The following is a 25,470-nucleotide window of genomic DNA, read 5'->3' on the forward strand; positions in this document are numbered from 1 at the left end:
TGCTCACCTTCACTCTTTCATTCCTCTTTTCTCCCGCCTGTGGAACAAACTCCCACACTCCCTTCAATCCCTCTCCTCCCTCCAGGTCTTTAAAACAGCTGTTCACCACCATCTCTTATCTTCCCCCATCCATAACCTTGATCTTTTCTACCCCCACTAATTCACCCCAGATCCACCTTGTTTGAAATTCCAACTTATTTCCTGGAAATCCTGGCAGTGTCCATATGTTTATACCTCTCCCACCCCCCCCCCCCTTCACATGCCTCCCCCCCTTCACATGCCTCCCCACCTTCACATGCCTCCCCCCCAAAGCCCTCTCCCTCCCACAGATCTCTCGATGTCTCCATGTTTCTCGGTCCCTGCTCTCAAATGTTGTGTTTGTGTCCTTCCCCCTCTCTCCCCATCTTGTCTACCGCTCCCGATGTTATTTGTTTTATGTGTCTGTTTGTCTTTCTGTGTGATTAATGTTCGCTCTTTCACGAGCCTCGATCTTGTATACACAAAAAAAAAAAAAAAAAAAAAAAAAAAAAGTTGCATCTTCAGGAATTGCATCTCCTCTTTCCTGGTGGTAGGACAGCTCATTCCACATTCAAACTATCACTCAACACTTAAAATGAGGAGACACCAACGTGCAATATTGACAAAGGCTCTGCAAAGGGCAATGTCTTGAGAAATCCAATGTTATCATCTGGGACGAGTGCACTATGTCACACACAAAAACGTCTTGAGGCATTAGATAATACACTCCAATACTTAAAGGAAAGTAGTCATGCTATGGTAGGAATTCCTCTGATTCTTTCTGGGGATTTCTGACAAATTCTCCCAGTTATACCAAGAGGAACTGAAGCAGATGAAAATCAAGCAAATCTGAAGGCATCTCCTCCTTGGGGTAAAGTTGTGTCATTTACATTGACAGTGAATATGAGAGTTCATCTTTAAGAGGATGAGGAAGTTGGCAAATTTGCCAAATTACTCCTTGATATTGGAGATGGCAACATTCCATTCGCTCCTAATTCCAACCAAATTACAATCGCAAATGGATGTGGAATTATTGTAAAATATGAAGAAGAAACGAACAGTAATGTCTTCCCAACTATTAAGCAATATTACAAGATATTGATTGGCTTTGTGTAAGGGTAATCTTGGGTCCTAATAATTCTGATGCAGAAAAGATAAATATACAATTGATAAAATAAATTCGAGGAAAAGAAGTGTCACATAAATCACTTGACACTGTACCAAATGATGATGATGCTACACAATATCCCATAGAGTTTATAAAGTCTTTGACACCAACAGGAATGCCACACCATATTTTATTCTTGAAAGTTGGTATTCCAATCATTCTATTGAAAAATCTCGATGCACCAAGATGATGCAATGGGACAAGATTGGTTATAAAGAAGATGCTGCCACATGTCTTAGAGGCCACAATAACAACATGGAAATATAAGGGTGAAGAAGTATTCATTCCAAGAATTCCAATGATCCCATCAGATTATCCATTTCTGTTTAAGAGATTGCAATTTCCAATTAAACTTTGTTTTTCAATCTCTATAAATAAAGCACAAGGACAGACCCTTAGAGTTGCAGGCCTCCATCTGAAGTTATCCTGCTTTTCACATGGTCAGGTGTATGTTGCATGTTAGTAGTGTATATATGTTGCTTCTGGGACACTCTCATTTTCCCATTGACTTACATGTTAATTTTTCCCCTCCCTCATTGCCCCTAAACACCTCTATTTCTCTCACCCTGTTCTTTACGAACCTTCTAACCTTTTGACATGTTATCCTTATTCATTAGACCACTTAAACAATGGTCCTTCTGTGTGTGAACCTGTGATCCTTCTGACCTTATGGACCTTTTAACCTTTTACTCTTAATATCATCTGGTGAATCATCTTTGGCCCACTCAAACAACGACCCTACAAATATTTGTTTATGCATGGGAAATAATTTAATTATCTTGCCACTCCCTTCACCATCTAATATATTAACAAAAAAGATGTTTGAGTTTGGTTCTTTATTAAGATATTTTAACTGAGCTAAGATAAAATGGTAAACCTCCCTCAATGTTCTTGTTTGAGCGCCTCCAGTGCCACATACCATTTTTAAATTAAAGTATATATTTTCCTGGCAACCATCAAAGTTTTCCGTCCACTCAAAAATATTTCCATCTTTTTTACCCAATTCACCGGTATTTAAATTAATTCTCTTATTTGTTTTGTAAATTTTTTTACCAGTTGTCTTTTCAATTATACCTATTTGATATTTTTCACATTCGTTATGTTTACCATTTATATACCAAGGTTGATTACACCTCCACTCTTTAGTCTGGTTGGTACTTGGTTCTATCATTTATATAATAGTAAAAAGGCGGCGGTAGCCCGTTAAAATCCTTAACCCCCTTTTTAAACTTATCACTTATATACTTATATAACCATAAGGGAGACTATCAATTCCATTTTCTAAAATAAACCTCTTATCATCAAAAGCCCCCAATGCTTTCTTATTCACATCTTCTGAATATAAATTTATGTTTATAACTTCTTATTCCATTAATCTTTCTAAACTCTTCTTTCTTTGTTGTTAAACAGTTATAATAATCCTTAAAGTTTATTGTTTCTTTAATGACATTTTTCTTTATGCCTTTTAACTTCTTATCAGTTTTTTCAACGTTATTCACAATGTATTTATAAGCATAAGCCTTAGACCTCAATCCCACAAATTCACTCATGACATTTCCTCCTAATTCATCCTTAAACTTTCCAATCACCTTTTTATTTTTAGAAGAGAACAACTCACTCTCTGGACTGTAATTACTAGTGTCATAGATATTAATGTCCTTTTTCATGTCTGAATAAACATCATCAGTATTAATTTGCAAAATAAAACTATCTGTATCCATATAAAGTAGATGAACATCATTTTGATATTTCTTCCTCAAGTTATTATAAAAGTAATCATACATTAATGACTTTGATAAATCAAGAATTGATGTTCCAATATAAATAGGTTTGTTCATTTCAATACTCTCTTTAATCAAATGGATCGCACAAAAGTTCTCAGTAAAGACCTCAGCTCTAGTAAAACTCGGTCTATTAATTAATTTTGATGCTTGTTTCCAAGATGTTGATAGTCTGATATTTTGTCTTTTTCTCACATTTTCCATGGTCTTACCAAAGACCGCATTATTCATCAATTTATAAAAGTCTTTCTCAAAATCTGTTTTTGACTCTGTTCTTCTTTGTGTATTAAAATCAATGTACCCCTTCAACCAATGACTTTGATTGAACTTTAGAACCCTATGGATCTTCTCTACTCTTAGACCTTTTGATAAATATTGTCGCAAATTTCTTTGGTGTAGAACATAATTTTTCTTGTTATATCATGTAGTAAGTAATTTTTCTGTTGATTCACCTATATTAAATGATTGTTGATAATCACTTAACCAGTCCTTCTTTGGACTTTCCTTTTCACAAGCAAATGGGAGATATTTGTGTAGGTTATGAAGTTCCTCTGGATATTTCAAATCGACCTCAAAATAATAACCAACCTTTGAATCATCCAATTCTTTTTGTGTAGAGATACATACATCTTGTAAAACCTTTTTGTAATCTTTTTCCTTTACCCATCAAAGTTTTCCATAAGGAAGAGCCTGAGACATTGCCCAGCCATACAGGTTGTTCGGCTGTTCGCATCATAATACATCAAGTAGGAGCTCTCTACCGATGGATCATAATTTGGAATGTACTTGTTATTTGCTTTAGCATATCTCTTTGAACAGACTTGTGAAATTCCTCCTCTCTTTGCCTTTTCAATCATCAAAAGCATATCAACATCGGTTATCAAATCCAAAGCTTGTTTTGTCATTTTTAACATCGCGCTCCAAGCCAATCCAGGAGCAGTGTAATAGTGAGCAGGATCCAATCCATATCCAGAATGACAGATTGTTCTGAAAGCCTCAAACACATCAGCCAACAAAAGCACATCAGTTTTGAGGTACAAATCGTGATACTCACCAAGATTCTTAATGTTATTTTTTTTCCAAACATTTTGTGTGTGCACATAATCTTTATCAGATATATGACTATTATTTAATTTGTTATAGAAATTTTCTTTTAAAGGAAGTTGTGTTTCATTGAATCTCTCAAATGAGTCCATATAGTCATAGGGGTAAATTCCCTTTTGTGTTAGAAAATCTTTATCTAAAAAATACTCTGAAAGACATGGAAACTCTTTTAGATTTTGAACCAACTTAGCCAATGGACTTGACATGAATTTAAATGTATCAAGAAATCTGATATGAGTAATAGGAGATGTGTGAATTGTTTTTGTGAATGAAATGTATTTCTGATCCGTGTTTGGAATTGCTGAGATACTTCCAGAAGTCTTTGAGAGTTCCTTGATAAATAGATGTGTATCATAATGAGCATTGTTATGAAGAAAGACAGGAATGAAAGAGGGGAGTTGATAAATTAATATTACAACTTTGATGAGCCAGACCTCTATATTTACCAGTGAGATGACAATGGTCTCTAACCTTTAGACCTTTACCAATTTTCTCCTCACAAATATGACAGACATTGTTTTTTATAAATTCTCTTTTTTCTTTACTTGTTAAGGACATTGGTTTATTGGTTTCTCTCATTATCTTGGTTAATCGAACACAGTCTTTTTCTAGTCGTTTCACAAACTCCTCTGGGGTATTTGAGCCTCTATACATCTCTACCTTGTTATATTTATCACCAATGGATGATTTGTTATAATAACAAAAACCACAAGGAGTATGTTTTTGATATTTATTTGTGTATGATTCTTTTGGATCTGGAGAAGCAGTATCAATTTTTTCTAAAATACTTTCAAAATCAGCAGATATAACAAATGGATGTTTTATTGTTTTCTTTTCATCTTTGAATGTGATCTTTGAGCCTTTTTTAGGCATGTTGATTACCGTTGATTTATGTTCACCACAATAATTTGAATGTTTATCTAATCTTTCTTGTGTATGGAAGAAGTTAAGACAATGCATACAAATATATTGTAACGATTTTGAGAAGTGTGTAACGAATTTGAGAAGTGTAACGGTTTTGGAGGAAGTGTAACAAATGTGGAAACGTTACAATGTGAACGTTACAAAAGTATGGTAACATCCTCGTAATGTAAATAATGGTCGCAGCCATCGTCCTAGTTAATTCCATGAAACTTACACGCAGGTCACGATATATCTTTTAAATAGTGTATTTCCTTATTCCATGTAGGCTAAATATGTGTTTCCCACTAGATTGACTTTGCATTGTATCAAACAAAATAAGCGTAGGCCCTTCCAATTTCCCCAAAACCTCCCTTCCAATTGCCTTCCGCATTTTGGGCGGTTTTCTTCAACCGCCATTGCCCATGTGCTTTGAGTCGGAGAAGAAAGGCGTGTCTCCACCTCGTCATAAGAGGGAAGGAGTGAACCAGCCCTAACAGCCAATCAGCACCGCGGTGAGCGACCCGGTAGGCGTGCCCTCGGAGCCGGCGGCTTAATTCCACCCGAGGTGATAAAAGCGACTGTAAGGGACTGCTTTATGAGAGGCCTTGGGAGATGACCCTGGGAGATGAGCAAAGAGGCTGCACCAAGAGGAGCGGTGAGATGCGAAACGCTCCAAGCCAAAGAGGAGAGGTACTCGGCAAGGAAACCAGCTTTGGAGAGACGCGCTGAAAGGAGGGAGACGGCTCCACCCCAAGAAGAGGAGCAGGTGTGCCGAACCAGCGCGTGACGTCTACCGCAGCGGATACACGACGGAGGGTTTCCCGCCAAAACCGCGAGGAATTGCGAGCTGCGGCCTCCCGACTTTGCTTCCCTCTCAAGCAATCCACCTCAAGCCCTACCTGCCTGCATTCTCCCCTGTGTAAGTGTGAATGTCCTGTCCTGCTCATTGTCTTGGGGTTAAGTAAAAATGAATAGTGTAAGTTAACGATTCGCTGTGTTACTGCTTCTTCCATCCATTGCTTGTGTGTGTATAATAAATCTGTTCTTCCTCCGTACTCTTCTTCTTCTTCTTTTTCATTCTCTTTCGGTCGCTTTAGAGGTTTCCCGATTGAATATCTGTGGGGCGATCTGGTCAACGTCGGGTGGAATCGGGCTCTAATCGGGGAGTAACTGTTCGGACGCGGTTAAATACACCACCGCTCGGTCAATATAACATCTAAAGCCGCGTCTGTAACAATATATTTTATTTGTTCTTTTACATACTTGTGGTTTTATTAATTTTGTAATATCTTTGATGTATGTATAATGTGAATTTTCCTCTGAATTAAAATATAGAAGATTAATATGAGTTTGTTTACAATTGTCAGAAAGCTTTAAAACCTGAATGTTGTTTGTTTCTGTTAGACCATAAACATTAACTGATAAATTATTCAACTTTTCAAATTTAGGAATATCATTTAAAGTCATCGGAAACTTTAGATCTTTCGTATTTAATGTATTCTCATATTTTTTATAATGAGATACTCTTTCATCATGAAAATGTGGAGGATGTAAGTGTGCTAGAATAGACCAGAGAAAACATTTATTGTCTTTATTTTTGATATTGATAACTGCTTTTCTATTTTTGATAACACTGGGTAAATCAATGTAAGAAGAAGCTTTTAGAGGATCTGATTTAAGAATATGAATGTCCATGTAAATTATTTTTCCTATATTGGATCCACTTCCTACGATTGAATTATCCACATCTTGCCCTTGTTTAATAAGTTCATCATAGACTCCTGATGTTTTAAAATCTTGATATGAAGATATAAAGTTTGGCTCAGTTCTCATGTATGGTGTATCTATAACTCCTTCGTCCTTTGTCATTTCTAATTTTACTCCCATATAAAATTTAAGTGGTTTCATTTATTTTAGTGTTTTTTCAATCAATGTTTGAACAGCAGGTTTAACTATTTCTACAGCATCAACTATAGACTTTGGTTCGGGAGGTTTGAAGTTAAAGATTGGAATCCTGATATGTCTTTTGAAAGCACCATCAGTATTTTTAATAGTAAACAATTTTGACAAGTGTTTGTTAGTTTTAAGATGGGCTTTAAACCCCTTCTTGAGGATGGTTGTTTTACAGACCTTACAACGTTTTGTTTTAGGTGGAAGAGGGGAAAGTTTGTTAAGAATGTTGTATGTATGTTTTGTGGTGAGAATATGTTGTTTATAATATTTTACTTCCTTCTCGCAAGTATCACAATAAACCATATTTATAGCGTGAGAAAACGTGGTGTTTTATATATATCACTGTGCTTAAAATAAAACACTTTTGAGCTTTACAGCTCCGTTTTATATATATCGCTGTGCTTAAACTAAAACACTTTTTCACTCAGAATCATCTAAGTCATAACTATCACATGAATACTCAGAATCATACTCAGTCATCAATAAAGCTACTCTCATAACAATCATTTGAGCACAAACTATTAGTATCATAACTATCATTTGTGTTCAATGAAATACTATCATCACCATCGTCCGAGTTCAATGAAATACTATCATTAGCAGAAAATTAGCAGAAAAAACCTTTCCATCTATACCAATATACTTTCTTTCATTAACGGATTCAATCTCTACATTTTTTATATCAAAAGTTATCTTTAAATAATCTCTAACTATCATAGAACGAAATGACATTTCACCAGAAATATTAACATCATTCATTTTACTTAGATCTACACCCTTTGGATTATTAAAGTAAATACAAATTTGTCCACGAGTATTGTTGATGGTCTTATCATTCTTTTTCAAAGTATCATGGTCAATCACTTTTTCAAGCTTTGAATAAATTGCCAGGAGTAGAGGAGAAACTTTTGTTAGATTTACTTTAATGGATGTCTTTCCAGGTATAGTTAGAGCTCTTCCTTTAAATGAAATAGAGGGGCTCATGTTATTTTCCATAACTGGTTTTACCCAAAAATTTCCATATTTATCTTTGTTCAATTTAACATCTTTGACATATTTTTCTATATCTTTCACCGTAGTAGAGATTGATTGAAATTTGTCTTTTGTGCTTTGAAACATTGTATTTATTAATGAATAAACTTGCGTTTAGTTTAAGTAAAAATTTACCATATAAATATGATAAGTTCTGAAGGATATTTAGAATTTCCAGACTCCCAATAGGATAAATTAGAGAATTGTCCGGCTTGTGATAGAATAGGGCTTAATAATGAGGGTTCATATAAACAATGTATTTTCTGTGATTTAATTTTAATTAATGATAATAAAAAATATAAAAATATATATAACTCTTTTAAATTAGAACCAAAAATGAATTACTTTACAAGATTAATAAGAGAGATGAATGTTAAGTATTGTGATGATAATACACCATTTCTTTCAAGGGAAGAGACTATTTGTATTGAGAAAATGTATAAGGGTTTAATGATATTTATTATTCAAAATAATTTTAATGGAAATGTTAATACAAGATACTATATAAATAAAATAATGAATTATTTTGAAATTAAACCCGAAATCAGGATAAAATATAGAGTTTCTAAAATAGCTCAAAAAAAGTTAGATGACTTGTTTTCCAAATATATAAATGAATGATTTTTTACCCATTTGGGAAAATAGGATAAAATTTAATAACCATAAATACATTCCAAATTCATTGAGATGTCTAATAGTTGGTTCAAGCGGATGTGGAAAAACCTGTTTACTTTTAAAGATGCTCCTTGGTCCTAATTTTTTAGATTATGATAATTTAATAATTTTTACAAAGTCTAGTTTTGAACCCGAGTATCAGCTACTCTCACAGGGTTTTAATGCAGGTCTTAAAAAGGAAGACATTATCGGTTTATTTAAACTTCAAAACAAACTAAATGATTATAATATTGAAGATATAATACAATTATTTTGGATACACAGAAATCAAAATCGAAACCAAAACACATAACTTGTATTCTCAGTGATAATACGGATGATATACCTTCCCCATAAGATTTAGATAAATCAAAAAAGAACCTCGTCATCTTTGATGATTGTGTTAATGAGAGAAACCAAACAGTAATGGACAGCTACTATACAAGAGGGAGACATTCTTCTTGTAATTGTATTTATCTTAGTCAGTCATATTTTCAACTCCCTCGACGCTCAATAAGAAACAATGCCAATACTTTTATTTTATTTAGTTAAATTCAATAGATGTAAATAATTTTTGGAGAGATAATTGCTCTACATTATGTAGTAAAAACGAATTTGAAAATTATATGAAACACACGATTGGAAAATATAAATATATTGTTGTGAAACAAGATGAGATATTAAAGGATGTATTTTTATTTTAAACATAATTACATATATAAATGACAACAATTATTATTAACCTTGTGGGTAAATCTGCTTCTGGAAAGAACTTTCATAAATCTAAACTCTTGAATAGTAAAAATGAAAAGATTGTAAGTTTTTTTTAAAAACACCATATGATTCGTTTTGTGAGTACTACAACCAGAGCAAAGCGACCAGGAGAAGTAGAAGGGAAAGATTATTACTACATTTCAATGGAGGAACATATGCGATTGAGTAACGAAGGTCAAATATTTGAGGAGGTCTCTCTTGGTTCTACAAAATATTCACATTGTAGGATTGAGTTAAATAAAGTGAAATCTAATGGTCTTGGGATTTTAGAAACTAATCCTGAAGGAATGAGACAAATTATTAAACATTTGTGTGGTGATGGAGTTAAGATTTTATAATTCGGTTTTGATATCGATGAGGAGACTCAACGCAAACGTATGAAAAGCAGAGATACAAGTATTAGTGAAGAAGAAATAACAACTTGTATTAATACCAATAAAGAATTTCATGAAATATTTAAAGAAAAGGATTTATTTCAACACATTTACTATAATGATGAAGAAAAGGAAAATTTTCCCATTGACCTTTACAATTCATTAAATGATATTTTTCAATAAATAAATACAGAAAATGAATACCGAAGAAAGCGCAAGAAAGTTTAAAGAACATCAAGAGTTGGTTTCAAAAGTTGTAAAACAACAGGAAGAGATAAAGAAGAAACGGAGACAGAAACTAACTGGTGAAGAAGCCTTTGAAAGAAAACAAGAGAAAATTTTTAAACCGCTTTTAAAAACTCAACACCCTACAGTTCCCACGGTAAAATTTACTCCGAAAAAACTTCAAATGCTCAAAGATTTTAGTCAGATAACAAAAAAAAACTTGGAAAATTAGAATATAATGATGAAGAATTATTTCAGAAACTTGAGGAGGTAAATCAACCCCCTAATTATGTAGTGGAAGCTCTTCAAAACAATGAATATTTGTCAGATTCAAAAACCAGAGCAGGTCTCATTCCAACAGAAGAACCAGCAGTGTTCCATCTTGTGGAAGAAAAGGTATTGATATTTAATGATGAATTGATGTTCTTGAGTTCTACTCAACCAAATGTTAAATTAACTCCAAGATTAATGTTTCTTCTAACAAACCCCGGATTCAGCGGTTCAAAATATTTTGATGAACCACTTGATATGGAAAGAGAGGAAGATAGGGTATATATTGAGTTGCTAAATGCACTTGATTATGGAGTTTCTGTTGCTGGTAAAAGTAAGAAGAATGAGAAGGAGAAACATATTATTGATGCTTTAAGTAAGCTTGGTTCAGGTGTTAGTTTTCTTCCAAATGACCCATCACAATTAGTTAATAGGCTATTATTGTTGTTAGGTAGTAAGAAGGCTGGAAACAACAATTGTTTTAATGAATCCTCAGCCATTTTAGATCAGTTGATGAATATGAAAATAATTAATAAATGTCAATACAAAGATATTTTATTAAATATTAAATAAGATGAGAAGCACAATTCTTCGTTTTAATTTCACAACGAGCGATTACACAGCTTCATTCCCTTACGCACTACAACTTGACCCCCTTACCTCATATGAGGCTTCTTTGTTGTCAATGGAAACTTACAATACCCTTTTTAATATCACAGAGAAAAACAACAAGTTTCGTTATAATCCAGGAAGTGTAGATAAAACTATAACCGTTTCACCCGGTGCTTACGAGATTTCTCAAATATCTTCAGAAGTCTCTCGCCTTATGAAAGAAAAAGGTGATGAACCAAAAAATATGGTAATATATATTCAAAAACACACTTCAAAATCAACGATTAAGCTTAAAAATAATTATAAAGTTGATTTCACAATTGAAAATTCGTTCAGAGAGCTATTGGGTTTCTCTTCAAAAAAGATTGAAAATAACGGGACGTTTTACAGTGATAATGTTATCCAAATATCCTCCGGTATAAATTCAGTATTAATTCATTGTGATTTGATTGATGGTGCTTATAACGATGGAATAAGAACAAATACAATATTTTCATTCAGTGCATACTCAACCCCGATTGGTTATAAATTTAATATGGAACCAAAAAATCTTGTCTATTTACCTGTGTCAGGAAAAACCATATACAGAGTAAATTTTAGGATAACCGACCAAGATAATCGTACGATATCCTTTAATGATGAAATTATATCCATCAGTATTCACCTACGTGAAGTTTTTCAATAAATAAATAATGGTTATTGTGAGAAAACACGAGTTGGGAAAATATAAAATAATTACAGGGGAGGGCATGTACCTTTCACCATACTATACAAGGTATGTGGGTAGAGGATACTATAAACCTAAGAGACAACGAGGTGTAGGTCATCAATTTCGAAATAAAGGAGATGGGATAATTGATACTCTAATGGGTATTGGTTCAACCATCCTTAAACATAAAGACCTAATTGGTTCAACTGCTTCTGCCGTGGGTTCAGTTGTGGGTGCTATAAAGAGTATAAAAGATGCTCAAAAGGAGTCTCATAAATTACAAGCAATCAAAGAAATAAAAAAAGGTAAAACTCAACTATCTTCACAAGAACGACAAAAAATCATTTAAATACTTGGGTCAGGGTTTCAACAATTTTAATGCTATATAAATACAAGTATGGAAGCGATTGATAGTATCTATGATTTGGATGATACGATTATCATTTCAAACTCCACTAAAAAGGAAGACTATTTTAAGGTAAATGCTATAACAGGAACAGACTGGAATTCAAATGGAACAAAAAGTTTTGAAATAAATAATCAACAAACTTACTTGAATATAGCTGATAGTTTCTTGCTGTGTAAATTTAAATTCACTAAGGCTGCGAATAATACTAATGCTACACTCGTAAATGATTTCTTCTGGAAAATGTTTGACAGTGTCCGCCTGTATATTGGAACACAAGAGGTTGAAGCGGTTGATTATGTCTCTGCTACATCTGAAATGATGAAATTTACACTATATTCGTTTAGTGATAGAATGGGTAAGGGGGCTGTTGAAGGTTTTATTCCTGATATGTCAACGGGAACAAATGCTGACCCCGGTTATAGTCAAAGGAAGTCAATGTATAATGATGAAACAAAAGCAGAGAATAGTTTTACCGTAGCAGTACCTCTTAAAGGTATATTTGGATTTTGTGATTATGATAAAGTTTTGTATGGGCTTAAAATTAGATTTCAACTACAAAGGAATGATAATGTAAATAGATTGCTTTTTGGGGCTCAAAATGCTTTTGGTGATAATAATAAATTTGTTGTTAATGATTTGTGTTGGTATATTAGTGAATATACTCCTAATCTTAAAACGGAAGAGATGTTAAATAGAAGACTTAACTCAAAGAAACCACTAAATGTATCATACCTTAAAAGAAGATGTCAACACGTTAAACTGGAACACACTACCTACACTTGGAATTTAGGTGTTCTTCAAGGAAAGCCACGATACCTATGGCTCATTTTTAAGAAACCAGATGGAGATGAAGGCACTGATAAGAATAATGAACTGAGTGATAATGCTAAGGTGAAACAACTTCGGGTTTCTCTTGATGGCACATTTTATCCGCGAGATAGATTGGAAATTGATTGGGAAAAAAATGATTATGCGGAAGCCTACAAGTCCTACCAAAAGGTGTGTGAAAGTAATGGTAATAATGAGCCTATTTTGTATATGGTTGTGTTTCAAAAACTTTATACAATCTACGCAATTGACCTGAGTTCTCAAAAGGAAACTATAAAGTCTAATCGAGTGGATACTTCTCTATACATTGAAAGAGGGGAGAGTGAAGAGGTTAATGCATATTGTTTGCTTTTGGAGGAAACAGAATTACAGATTAATACAGATAATGGTGTTATGATTAATATCACATAGGTTTTTTCTCATAAATAATTGGTTGGGGTATATGTTAATCAAATCAATCTTAATAAATTAACATCTTGTATTCAAAATCAAAAGCCTTGTATTATTAATGTTAATACAATTCAAAGAAAAGGAGCTGTAAGAATTGATGTTTTACTCACACACACACAAGTAAAAACACTAAATGATGTTGGATCTCTTAAAATTAAAATGACGAAACCTATGTTAAAGAAATATTCAATAGACGAGTCAAGAGGAGGATTTCTCCCGTTTCTAATTCCTTTATTTGCTGGTTTAAGTGCGGCGGGAGCATTGACTGGTGGTATTTCAGCAGCGGTAAAAACTGCTAACGAAAGGAAGGCACAACTAAAAGCTCAAAAAGAATTGGAAAGACATAACAAGGAGATGGAGAAACAAATTAGTGGAAGTGGTGTAATTGTAGATTTTGCTCAAAAACTTGAAAGTCTACCTGATAAAGCTAGATTGTTGGTTGGAGATATGCTTTCCTCTATCGCTCAAGCGGGTGTTAAACTAACTAAACGGGGTAATGGATTGTATCTTTCTCATAAATAAATGGATAAATGGTTTAAACAATTTGGAAAGAATACAACATCAAATATAGAACTAGCTAAGTATTGTAAAACACTAAAAATTGATAATGTGGTTATTTGTATGAGAGATGAATTAATACATATAAATAAGAATACAAAGAATATTATTATGAATTTAGACACACAGAAAGGTTCTCATTGGGTTTGTATTCATAATAGTCAGTATAAATATTATTTTGATAGTTATGGTATGCCACCACCTGTTGAAGTAATACAATTCTTACAGAATGGTGTTTATCAAACATTTCAAGTTCAAGAAATTAATTCTAAATGTTGTGGTCAATTATGTTTATATGTATTATTTCAACTCAACAATTATGAAAATTTTTAAGATATCATTTTTAATCTAATATAAATGACTTATGTTGGAAAAGATGGTTCTATCTTTGGAAAATCCTCTCAGGATATTGATTTATCAAATTATTATACAAAGGCACAGGCTGAACGACAAAAATATAGTGTAAGTAAAAATATTAATATGAAGAATACTTATAAATTAATCAATTATCCAAACCCTACAGATGCGAATGACTTAATTAGATTAAGTGATTTATCACAATATATATTTTTTAAGAAAACAGCACGTTTTGTTAAACAAGTAAAATTTACAACCACAACACCTGGTTATACTGACCATACACCTTTCCTCATTGAATTTAACTACCTGCTTACAATTGAATTTTATAAAGAAGGACATATAGTTAATATGCGAATTAATAAATGGGGGTATGATATGCCTGATTTAGGGTATAATTGGTCTTTTTCAATAAACATAGAAGACCTACAGGATTTTAATCAGTCTCATAAAGAAGAATATTATCTACTTGGTGAGGATAAGGATTTATGTGGAAGAACAATTAATAAACAACAAATACATGGTTTTAAGAAAAGAAAAATATATGATAGTATAGCGATGGTTAGCATGACAAAGAAGGAAGGTCATGAGATAAGGATAGAAAGCCAAGGAATACAAACCAATTTGGTAGTGGGAAGATGGGGTGGTATTACCTGTCATAATATTAATCTCACATATATTTCTGATACATAAATGGCAGGAAGAAGACTACAAGAGAATTATAATTTTTGTATTCAGGGATACCTACAAGAAAAGGGTGCTCGGTATTACATACCTTATGATTTGGAGCATATACATGGGAATTTTGTCATTAAAAACTGGCCTTATACTGATATTGTTAAACCCACAAATAGAGACTTGTTTAAAATATTAAATAAAAATGAACTTCTCAAAGTTATGAAATATAAAACTCTTTTAGAAATCGTCAACAAATCTTATTGGTATCCTATTATGAGAAAAATAATTATAGATACAAGAATATCTCAAAATCCAGATGAGTATATGTATAATATTCTTTGGGGCTCAAGCTCAAGGGTAGCAAGGGATGAGGAAGGAGTTAAAGAAGAGAAGGAGGAAAGAGAGAAGGAGGAGAAGGAGGAGAGGGAGAAAAAGGAGGAGGAGAGGGAGAAAAAGGAGAAGGAGGAAGGAGAGAAAAGGGAGAAGGAGGAAAGAGAGAAAAAGAAGAAGGAGGAGAGGGAGAAAAAGGAGAAGGAGGAGAGGGAGGAAAGGGAGCAAAGAGAGAGGGAGGAAAAATAAAAAAAATGGAAATCAGTGAGATTCGTAAAAGATTGAGTGTATTACAGCAAATAAATCAATCTCAACGCACCGAAAAGGAAATTAAAGAATTAACAACTCTTATGAAGATAATGGTTTCAAAAATAACGTCAATGTCTTCAATTTCAGGGAGGAGATTTAAACGAGAAAGTGGTGAAGAAGAAGAAGAAGAAGGAAAAGATTATGTGATTGATGATGTTGGTGTCATTGACTTTAGTTAGTTTTTATTTGCAAATAAATGGAGGAGAGAGTGAAGGCATTCCTTAGGATTCTTTATGTTTTAAAAATTAAGATAGAAATGTATATGTTAAAAACCAAAAAGGTTTTGATACTCTGTCGGAATTTTTCTGATAAATAAATATGAGTTATTGCCTCAAATGTAAAAAGAAAACTAAATCTAAAAATATCTTATGTTAAAGCTAAAAATAATAGAGTTTATCAAAAAGGAATAAGTGAAGTGTGTGGCTCTAAAAAGTGCCAATTCATCTCTCCTAAAAGAGGAGGAGATATACAAAAGTTTCTGTCAGGAAGTAAATTTACAACAACTGGAATTCCAGGGGAATTACACCTTCCAGGGTATTCTTTCTGTGGTCCAGGAACAAACCTGGATAAAAGATTAGATGAGGCTGACAATCCTAAACCTTGGTCTAAGCCTACAAATAGGGTTGACGAAGTGTGTATGAAGCATGATATTGCTTATGGGAAAACCACTACGTTGACTGAAAAACATAAAGCCGACAGCGAAATGTTGTATAATTTGTCTTTGATACAAAATCCAATGTTGAGAGAGAAAGTTGATAGGTTTATTGTGAGAAATTTGATAAATGCTAAATTGAAACTTGGTCTTGGTTATTCCTCAAAAACTATTAGGCTCTAATGATGTCATCAAGACTGAGGAGCTTTTGGCTGAAGAATTACACAAACCTATAATCACAAAGTTTAAAAGAAGGAAGGTTTATTCTAAATACACCGACCACATATGGTCCGCTGATTTAATCGAATTGAATAATGACAGGGGATACAGGTATGCTTTAACCGTTATTGATTTGAGGAGTAGATTTGCCTGGGTTGTCCCTTTAAAAAATAAAAGGGGTGATACTTTAATGTTAGCCTTTAAGCTAATATTTGATCGGGATAAAAGGAAACCAAAGAAGTTATGGACTGATGAGGGAACAGAGTTCTATAACAAAATATTCATGAAATTTCTTAAGGGGAAGGGTATTAAATTATACAGCACCTTTAATGAAGGAAAGGCAGTTGTTATTGAACGTTTTAATCGTACTTTAAAAGAGAAATTATATAAAAAATTCACACAACTCGGTTCTCAAAAATGGGTGTATTTAATTCAGGATATTGTAGATAATTACAATAATACAGTTCATTCATCAACAAAATCAAAACCATTGGAAACATTTACAAAATTAGAATATGAAAAGGAGATTAATTTGAGAAAGCCCAAGTTTAAAGTTGGTGATATTGTAAGAATATACAAATGGAAAAGTCATTTTGAGAAAGGTTATACACAAAAATGGCCTCGTGAATTATTTAAAATCATCTATCTATAATGCCAGTAATCTCTGTGTGTATGTTTGTTTGTCTGTGACCGCTGTTTCTCGACAACCACGGGTCCGATATACGTTAAACTTGCCAGGTATATTGCTGGGGACCCGAGGATGTGCCTTTTCAAGGTTTCATATTAATCGGACAAGTAGTTACCGAGCTATGTCCAAAAAACGATTCAACCAATCAGAGAGCAGCGAGCTATCACGTGTGCCGAACGTGGCGAACAGACTCTGCCTCGGACGGCACATTTGAGAGCGTATTCATTTATTTCACGTTGGCACACTATGTTGGCGTTAAACTATGTTTTAAAACTAATTAAAACTAATTTGCGATTCTTTCGCTTTCCTGCGCGTTTGTGCACGCTATCGCGATTTCTTTACCAAACTCCGCAAGCCGTTCGCTTTGGACCAAACCATTTCATGTAAATAGAGGGGGGGGGGGGGGGGGATTGTCACCGTACTCGCAAGCCGTTCGCTTTGGACCAAACCATTTCATGTAAATAGAGGGGGGGGATTGACACCGTACTCGCAAGCCGTTCGCTTTGGACCAAACCATTTCATGTAAATAGAGGGGGGGGGGGATATAATTTTAAATATATATATAGTACGGGCATGCCCTAGTTGATGTAATGGATACAGTCCCTTGGACCTACAAGTTATATGATTTAAATGGAGAAGAAATCTTGGGTTCATTTTACTCGCAAGAATTACAAAAAACACAAGTAAGCAGCTAATACCCTTGAAAATAATAAATAAATAAATAAAATGTAATGGGGATACGTTTTTAAATCTGTGAACCCCAAACACAGAACCCCACAACTTTTTAGTTGGGGCTTAACTTTTGTGTGTGTATAATGGGGATACGTTTTTAAATCTGTGAACCCCAAACACAGAATCCCACAACTTTTTAGTTGGGGCTTAACTTTTGTGTGTGTATAATGGGGATACGTTTTTAAATCTGTGAACCCCAAACACAGAATCCCACAACTTTTCAGTTGGGGCTTAACTTTTGTGTGTGTGTGTATGTGTGAGTGAGTCATAATAATATACAAACCCTAACCCAACCCCATCCCTAACCCAACCCCATCACTAACCCAAACCCATCCCTAACCCAAACCCATCCCTAACCCAACCCAACCCCATCCCTAACCCAACCCATCCCTAACCCAACCCCATCCCTAACCCAACCCCATCCCTAACCCAACCCCATCCCTAACCCAACCCCAACCCCAACCCATCCCTAACCCTCACATTCAAAATCCCAACCCTAACCCAATCCCATCCCTAACCCAACCCCAACCCTAAACCTCACATTCAAAATCCCAACCCTAACCCAACCCCATCCCTAACCCAACCCCAACCCTAACCCTCACATTCAAAATCCCAACCCTAACCCAACCCCATCCCTAACCCAACCCCATCCCTAACCCTCACATTCAAAATCCCACCCAAACCCTAACATAATCTTTTTTTTCTTCTTTTTTAAAAATATGTATTTCATTTTTTTTTTTTTTCCTCTTCTGCCAATTCTGTCTTTCAAGGCTTTCAAGTTTGAAGAAGTAGAAATGGGAAGAAAGAATTTTCCAGCATTTTCTTCCTCAAACTTTCTTGATATTGCTTAAATTAAGCGTCATTAAACAAAGAACATTGTTCATTGCTTTAGAATCCAATGAGTCTCCAAGATGGACCCCACAGGTAGAGTCTCCAAAATAAAACCAACTTTCCAAGTTCCCAAGGTATAACCACATTCCTGTTGAGCCTCCAAGATAGGTATCACATTCCGAGTCATCAAAACAAAACCCCCATTCCGAGTCTCCAAAAATATAACCATCTTTCCAAGTCCCCAAGGTAGAACCACAAATTTCAGAAATATTGGGGGTTTCCGTGATAAGTCTCACATAGTATAACTGCGGACCATCAGGGAAAACTTCCCTTTCCCAATTTTTTAGGGTTTCTATGATGTGTCTCACATAGTATAACTGCAGACCATCAGGGAGAACTCTCCTTGCCCAATTTTTTAGGGTTTCTATGATGTGTCTCACATAGTATAACTGCGGACCATCAGGGAGAATTCCCATTTCACAATTTTTTAGGGTTTCTATGATGTGTCTCACATAGTATAACTGCGGACCATCAAGGAGAACTCTCCTTGCCCAATTTTTTAGGGTTTCTATGATGTGTCTCACATAGTATAACTGCGGACCATCAGGGAGAATTCCCGTTTCCCAATTTTTTAGGGTTTCTATGATGTGTCTCACATAGTATAACTGCGGACCATCAGGGAGAACTCCCCTTTCCCAATTTTCAGAAATTTGTGGGTCTCCAATGTATGACTTGTATTCTGGCTCATCAAGGTAGAACTCGTTCTGGGGGTCTTGGTTGTTCAAAATGTCTTCAAACAAAAAAATAACTTCATCCCAAGTTGTGTTAAAAGCAGAATTTTCATTTCGTATCTCAGATACAATTTCCTGTGAAAGAAAATAACAATGTATTAATTTAATACAATATTTTTATTTGTATAAATCAAGCTCTATGAATATTAAAATAAACTTTGTTAACTCTTACACGAATCTCATCTAAAAAAAAAAAAAAAATTTTTAAATAAATAATTAATTAAATAAATAAATAAATAAATAAACAAACTTACCTCCATTGATAAGAGGTTCGAGTCCAGTTCATCAATCTGAAGGTTGAGTTCTACACAGGTAGTAGGACTCCAAGGAATAGCAAAGTTATCCCATTCCATTTCGGCATAGTAGTCCATTCTCAAGTGAAGCAGAAAGCGTGTTTGAAAAAGCCTGTGTGGTCGGTGCCTTTTATAAGGACTGGGTGTGTCATTTCCTGTGGAAATTCCCTGGGCGTGTCTAAACTGGAAATGATGTGATGGAAATTCCCTGAAAATGATGTAATGTATTACCTGGAAATGATACAATGCTGAAGAGTTTATAAAGTGGGTGGGACTTAACAAAGTGGGTGGGGCTTAGCAGAAGTGGGCGGAGCCTAACAAAGGTGGGCGGGGTTTAGTAAAAAAGGGGTGTGGCTTAACAAAAAGTGGGCGTGGCTTACCAAAAAGTGGACGGAGCTTAACAAAAAGTGGGCAGAGCCTACCAAAAAGTGTGTGGCACTGGAGGCGCTCAAACAAGAACATTGAGGGAGGTTTACCATTTTATCTTAGCTCAGTTAAAATATCTTAATAAAGAACCAAACTCAAACATCTTTTTTGTTAATATATTAGATGGTGAAGGGAGTGGCAAGAGAATTAAATTATTTCCCATGCATAAACAAATATTTGTAGGGTCGTTGTTTGAGTGGGTCAAAGATTCACCAGATGATATTAAGAGTAAAAGGTTAAAAGGTCCATAAGGTCAGAAGGATCACAGGTTCACACAGAAGGACCATTGTTTAAGTGGTCTAATGAATAAGGATAACATGTCAAAAGGTTAGAAGGTTCGTAAAGAACAGGGTGAGAGAAATAGAGGTGTTTAGGGGCAATGAGGGAGGGGAAAAATTAACATGTAAGTCAATGGGAAAATGAGAGTGTCCCAGAAGCAACATATATACACTACTCATGTTCTAGAGTAAGATCGCCCAGAGATTTCTATATTTTGCCCCAATAAGGTTGAACAACGACCAACATAGTCTACAAAGAAACAATCTCAACACCAACAAAAAATATGCTTGAGCTTATGTAAAATTATTGTAGCTACCAGTAACGTATATGAAATAAAGTTATTTTAAGATAATTTACATGGCAGATATTGTGATGTTGATAACATGAGTTTTACTTCAATTATGGTGTGGAATAAAGTCACTTGAAAACAATGTCCATGTCAGATATTGTTTTAATTAAGCTTGTGATGTGCAGATATATATATATATGTCATCTTGATTTAATTCTAATCTCTCATCTGCCAGACACAGGACTGGTAACTCAGATGTGAAAAAGAACTCTTCATTTAACCCTTTAACATAATTGCTAAAGGAGTCACGTGACCTCTCAATTGCGCTGATCATTCAAAAACCAAAATAGTACAAACACAACCAATACATCGATTTAAAAGTAATTTTGGTGCTCATCTAACAACACTCTGAAGGGTAAAAAAAAGTTGTTTGTCGAAAAAAGGTGACCAATTAGCTAACTTCACAAAACATTCACCTTCAAATATACACACAAAAATATACATCCTACAGTTTTAAACAATCAATTTTTATTCGTATCCCTATATCGTTGTTTAGAGAATGCGTTACGATTGTCTGACAACGAAACAGATTTCGAATATCTCATTTAATTAAGTCGTGATGATCTTGGGTGATCGGGCCAACTGGTGCATTTTTAACTGAGGCCGTTCGTTATAAGTTCCCATTGGTTGCAGTTTGAAATTACAAGCAGTGCAGATTAAACAAATACATTAAATTAAAGCCAGAACAGCCTCGCGTTCAATGACACAAGTCAGAAGGGGTGAAAAAAACAAAACAATATTTGGAGTCATTACAGCACTGGTGGGACATCATCATAAACGAGGTATATCCTTATATGCAATGCCTGCCAAAAACCCACGTGCCGCCATCTACAAGCCACCTCATGCCAATGGGTAAACCGACAACACATCTACCTCACTCACAATAAGGCGAGTTGTTGTTTTTCTGTTTTTTTGTGACCTTGCCACTTTGAACTCCCAAAGCTAATCACTACAAAACCTTCCACAATGAGACGTTTTACAACAATGCACCTCAATAGAAGTTTTAAGCAGTCATGATGATGTCATTTGGCCCATTATTTCCGTGGTGCACTCCCGAGTTGATTTATTTACGAACCCGAGGTAATTTTTTGACTTCACCTTCACTCCTTTACACCCTTTAAACCCTTTCCACCCCTTGCACCCCCTGCACCTCTCAAGCAGTACTTCGGAGATACAACAAGCACGGATTGGAAATCTTCACTGATAGAATGGAAAAGAGGTTGTCGAGGTTACCAGCTCCACCCATTGCGACATATGCTCACTGAATATTTAAATTGCATTCCCGTTTCTACCAATACACACTCCAAAGTAAATTTCTCATTTCAGGCCAGACAACTACGAACCCCCTTCATTGACGGGTACCTTTCAGAGAATTCGCAAAAACACAGACAGTGCATTTGTGCTTTTAGTACCTCTTTTTATTCCCAAACCCTTCACAAATTCAAGTTTCGTAAAAACACAGGAGACGTCTTCTGATAAACAATTTTACAACAAGGTTATTCTCCCCATATCACATGTCAATGAAACGGACGACAGCAAAGATTAAGAAATAATTGATGTCCAAACTGCCATGGAAAGATGCCACCTGGGCATAACCAAACAGGGTCAAGAAACACAACCAAATCAGACAGAAAACAAAATTCCGAAACACAGATCACAATCAAAAACCTCAAATGGAAAGTGGCTGGATACTTGACAAGTACAGAAACAAGAATTACAAATTGGCAACTGAAGAAAAACCCTGAGAGAAGCACAATGAGATCCAATATCAGATAAAGAGATTGAGAAGATCGAGAACCAAATTAATAAATTTTACATTTTTTTTTTAAGCTGTCATTTTCTTATCCTCTTAACCTCATTTATCATATCCTGCTATTTCAGATTTCAGCTCTCCTGCATGGATCCTCATATGCGATTTCAAATTGCTTTTTTGAGAGGAACCTTTATCACATATCGAGCATTTGTGATGTCACTCTCCAGTATGGATCTTCATATGCGTTTTCAAATCGCATTTTTCAAAGAAACCTTGATCACATATCGAGCATTTGTAAGGTCGCACTCCTGTATGGATCTTCATATGCGTTTTCAAATCGCATTTTTCAAGGAAACCTTTATCACATGTCAAGCATTGTAAGGTCGCTCTCCTGTATGAATCTTCATATGTGATTTCAAATTGCTTTTTTGAGAGAAACCTTTGTCACATATTGAGCATTTGTAAGGTCACTCTCCTGAATGGATCTTTATATGTGATTTCAAATGGTTTTTTTGAAAGAAAACTTCATCACATACGGAGCATTTGTAAGGCCGCCCTCCTGTATGGATCCTCATATGTGATTTCAAATTGCTTTTTTGAGAGAAACCTGTGTCACATATTGAGCATCAGTAAGGTCACTCTCCTGAATGGATCCTCATATGCCTTTTCAAATGGCTTTTTTGAGAGAAACCTTTATCACATATGGAGCATTTGTAAGGTCACTCTCCTGAATGGATCCTCATATGCCTTTTCAAATGGCCTATTTGAGAGAAACTTTTATCACATATCGAGCATTTGTGGGGTCGCTCTCCTGTATGGATCCTCATATGTGATTTCAAACTGTTTTTTCGAGAGAATCCTTTATCACATATGGAGCATTTGTAAGGTCGCTCTCCTGTATGGATCCTCATATGCCTTTTCAAATGGCCTATTCGAGAGAAACTTTTATCACATATTGAGCATTTGTGCGGTCGCTCTCCTGTATGGATCTTCATATGTGATTTCAAATTGTTTTTTCGAGAGAAACCTTTATCACATATGGAGCATTTGTAAGGCCGTCTCCTGTATGGATCCTCATATGTAATTTCAAATTGCTGTTTTGAGAGACACCTTTATCACATATCATGCATATTTGAGGATGCTCTCCTGTATGGACCATCTTATGTGATTTCAAACTGAATTTTCGAGAGAAACCTTTGTCACATATCAAGCATTTGTAAGGTCGCTCTCCTGTATGGACCATCCTGTGTGACTTCAAACTGAATTTTCGAGAGACACCTTTATCACATATCGAGCATTTGTAAGGTCGCTCTCCTGCATGGATCTTCATATGTCTATTAAAAAGGCTGTTACTAGAGAAACCTTCATCACAGACAGATAACTTGTGGGGGCGTTTTCCAGTGTGGATCCTCCTGTGTATTTTGATGTCACTCGTTGAAGCAAAATCCATTCTGCACACATTGCACTCATAGTGATAACGTATTCGCCTTTTTAGATCCTTTTTGTTTAATTTGTTGAATCTATATAATAATACCGTAAGGACTCGACTTTGTTATCCCTTTTACATCGCACCCAGTGACCCGATGCCCACGGCACCAATGGATTTACAATCTACGAACCGCGCTCTTTGTTTACCACGTACAGCCATACTCGAAAAATCTGAATTAGCCGACTTTGGGACCCAAAAGCATCCGATTAACGGCCGATACGACGCCATCTTACGACACCATCGTATTGGCTTCTGCTGGGCGAAGGCAATGCGAGCCGTCCGCTGATTGGACAGTCGAGTGGTGTGATGGGTGGTGTGAACCAAATGGTCTTTTTATTCCCTTGAACATTTAAAATTAGGATATATAAGGAAACGTCTTTATCGTCATTTTAATAAAGTGAAATGGAGTGACGTTGCGATACCCGGGTCGTATTCAACAACGTGTGAATTATATAAATAACAACTCACGGTCTGAGGTAACTCGGCTAAACATTATCCGATTTGCACCAAATAAAGTTCATGAATGTTGCACAGACCCCTACTTCTCACTAAAAGTGGAAATAGAATGTAAATCGGAGTTAAAACAAGGCCGCAAGGTCGCTCCATGGAGCAGCCTGCACGTACTCAACTATGTGTGAATTATATAAATAACAACTCCCAGTCTGAGGTAACTCGGCTAAACATTATCCGATTTGCACCAAATAAAGTTCATGAATGGTTGTACAGACCCCTTCTTCCCACTAAAAGTGGAAATAGAATGTAAATCGGAGTTAAAACAAGCCCGCAAGGTCGCTCCGTGGAGCCGCCTGCACGTACTCAACTATGTGTTAATTAATATATAAATGACAACTCGCGGTCTGAGGTAACTTGGCTAAACATTATCCGATTTGCACCAAATAAAGTTCATGAATGGTTGTACAGACCCCTTCTTCCCACTAAAAGTGGAAATAGAATGTAAATCGGAGTTAAAACAAGCCCGCAAGGTCGCTCCGTGGAGCCGCCTGCACGTACTCAACTATGTGTTAATTAATATATTAATAACAACTCGCGGTCTGAGGTAACTCGGCTAAACATTATCCGATTTGCATCAAATAAAGTTCATGAATGGTTGTACAGACCCCTTCTTCCCACTAAAAGTGGAAATAGAATGTAAATCAGAGTTAAAACAAGCCCGCAAGGTCGCTCCATGGAGCCGCCTGCACGTACTCAACTATGTGTTAATTAATATATTAATAACAACTCGCGGTCTGAGGTAACTCGGCTAAACATTATCCGATTTGCACCAAATAAAGTTTATGAATGGTTGCACAGTCCCCTACTTCTCACTAAAAGTGGAAACGGATTTTAAATCGGAGTTAAAACAAGCCCGCAAGGTCGCTCCATGGAGCTGCCTGCACGTACTCAACTATGTGTTAATTAATATATAAATAACAACTCGCGGTCTGAGGTAACTCGGCTAAACATTATCCGAT

At 35.3% G+C, this 25,470-nt stretch overlaps 1 protein-coding gene and 1 pseudogene across 1 annotated transcript in view; both read right to left on the reverse strand.

Annotated features, from left to right (window-relative positions):
• Window positions 1–25,470, reverse strand: part of LOC137419063 (uncharacterized) — a 1,330,575-nt gene that overhangs the window by 369,505 nt on the left and 935,600 nt on the right. The window lies entirely within an intron of this gene.
• The window catches only part of LOC144889914 (uncharacterized), a 47,302-nt pseudogene continuing 44,470 nt past the window's right edge, over window positions 22,639–25,470 (reverse strand).

This window comes from Myxine glutinosa, chromosome 1 (assembly GCF_964187855.1).
Source record: "Myxine glutinosa chromosome 1, kmMyxGlut1.1, whole genome shotgun sequence".
Classification (NCBI taxonomy): Eukaryota; Metazoa; Chordata; class Myxini; order Myxiniformes; family Myxinidae; genus Myxine; species Myxine glutinosa.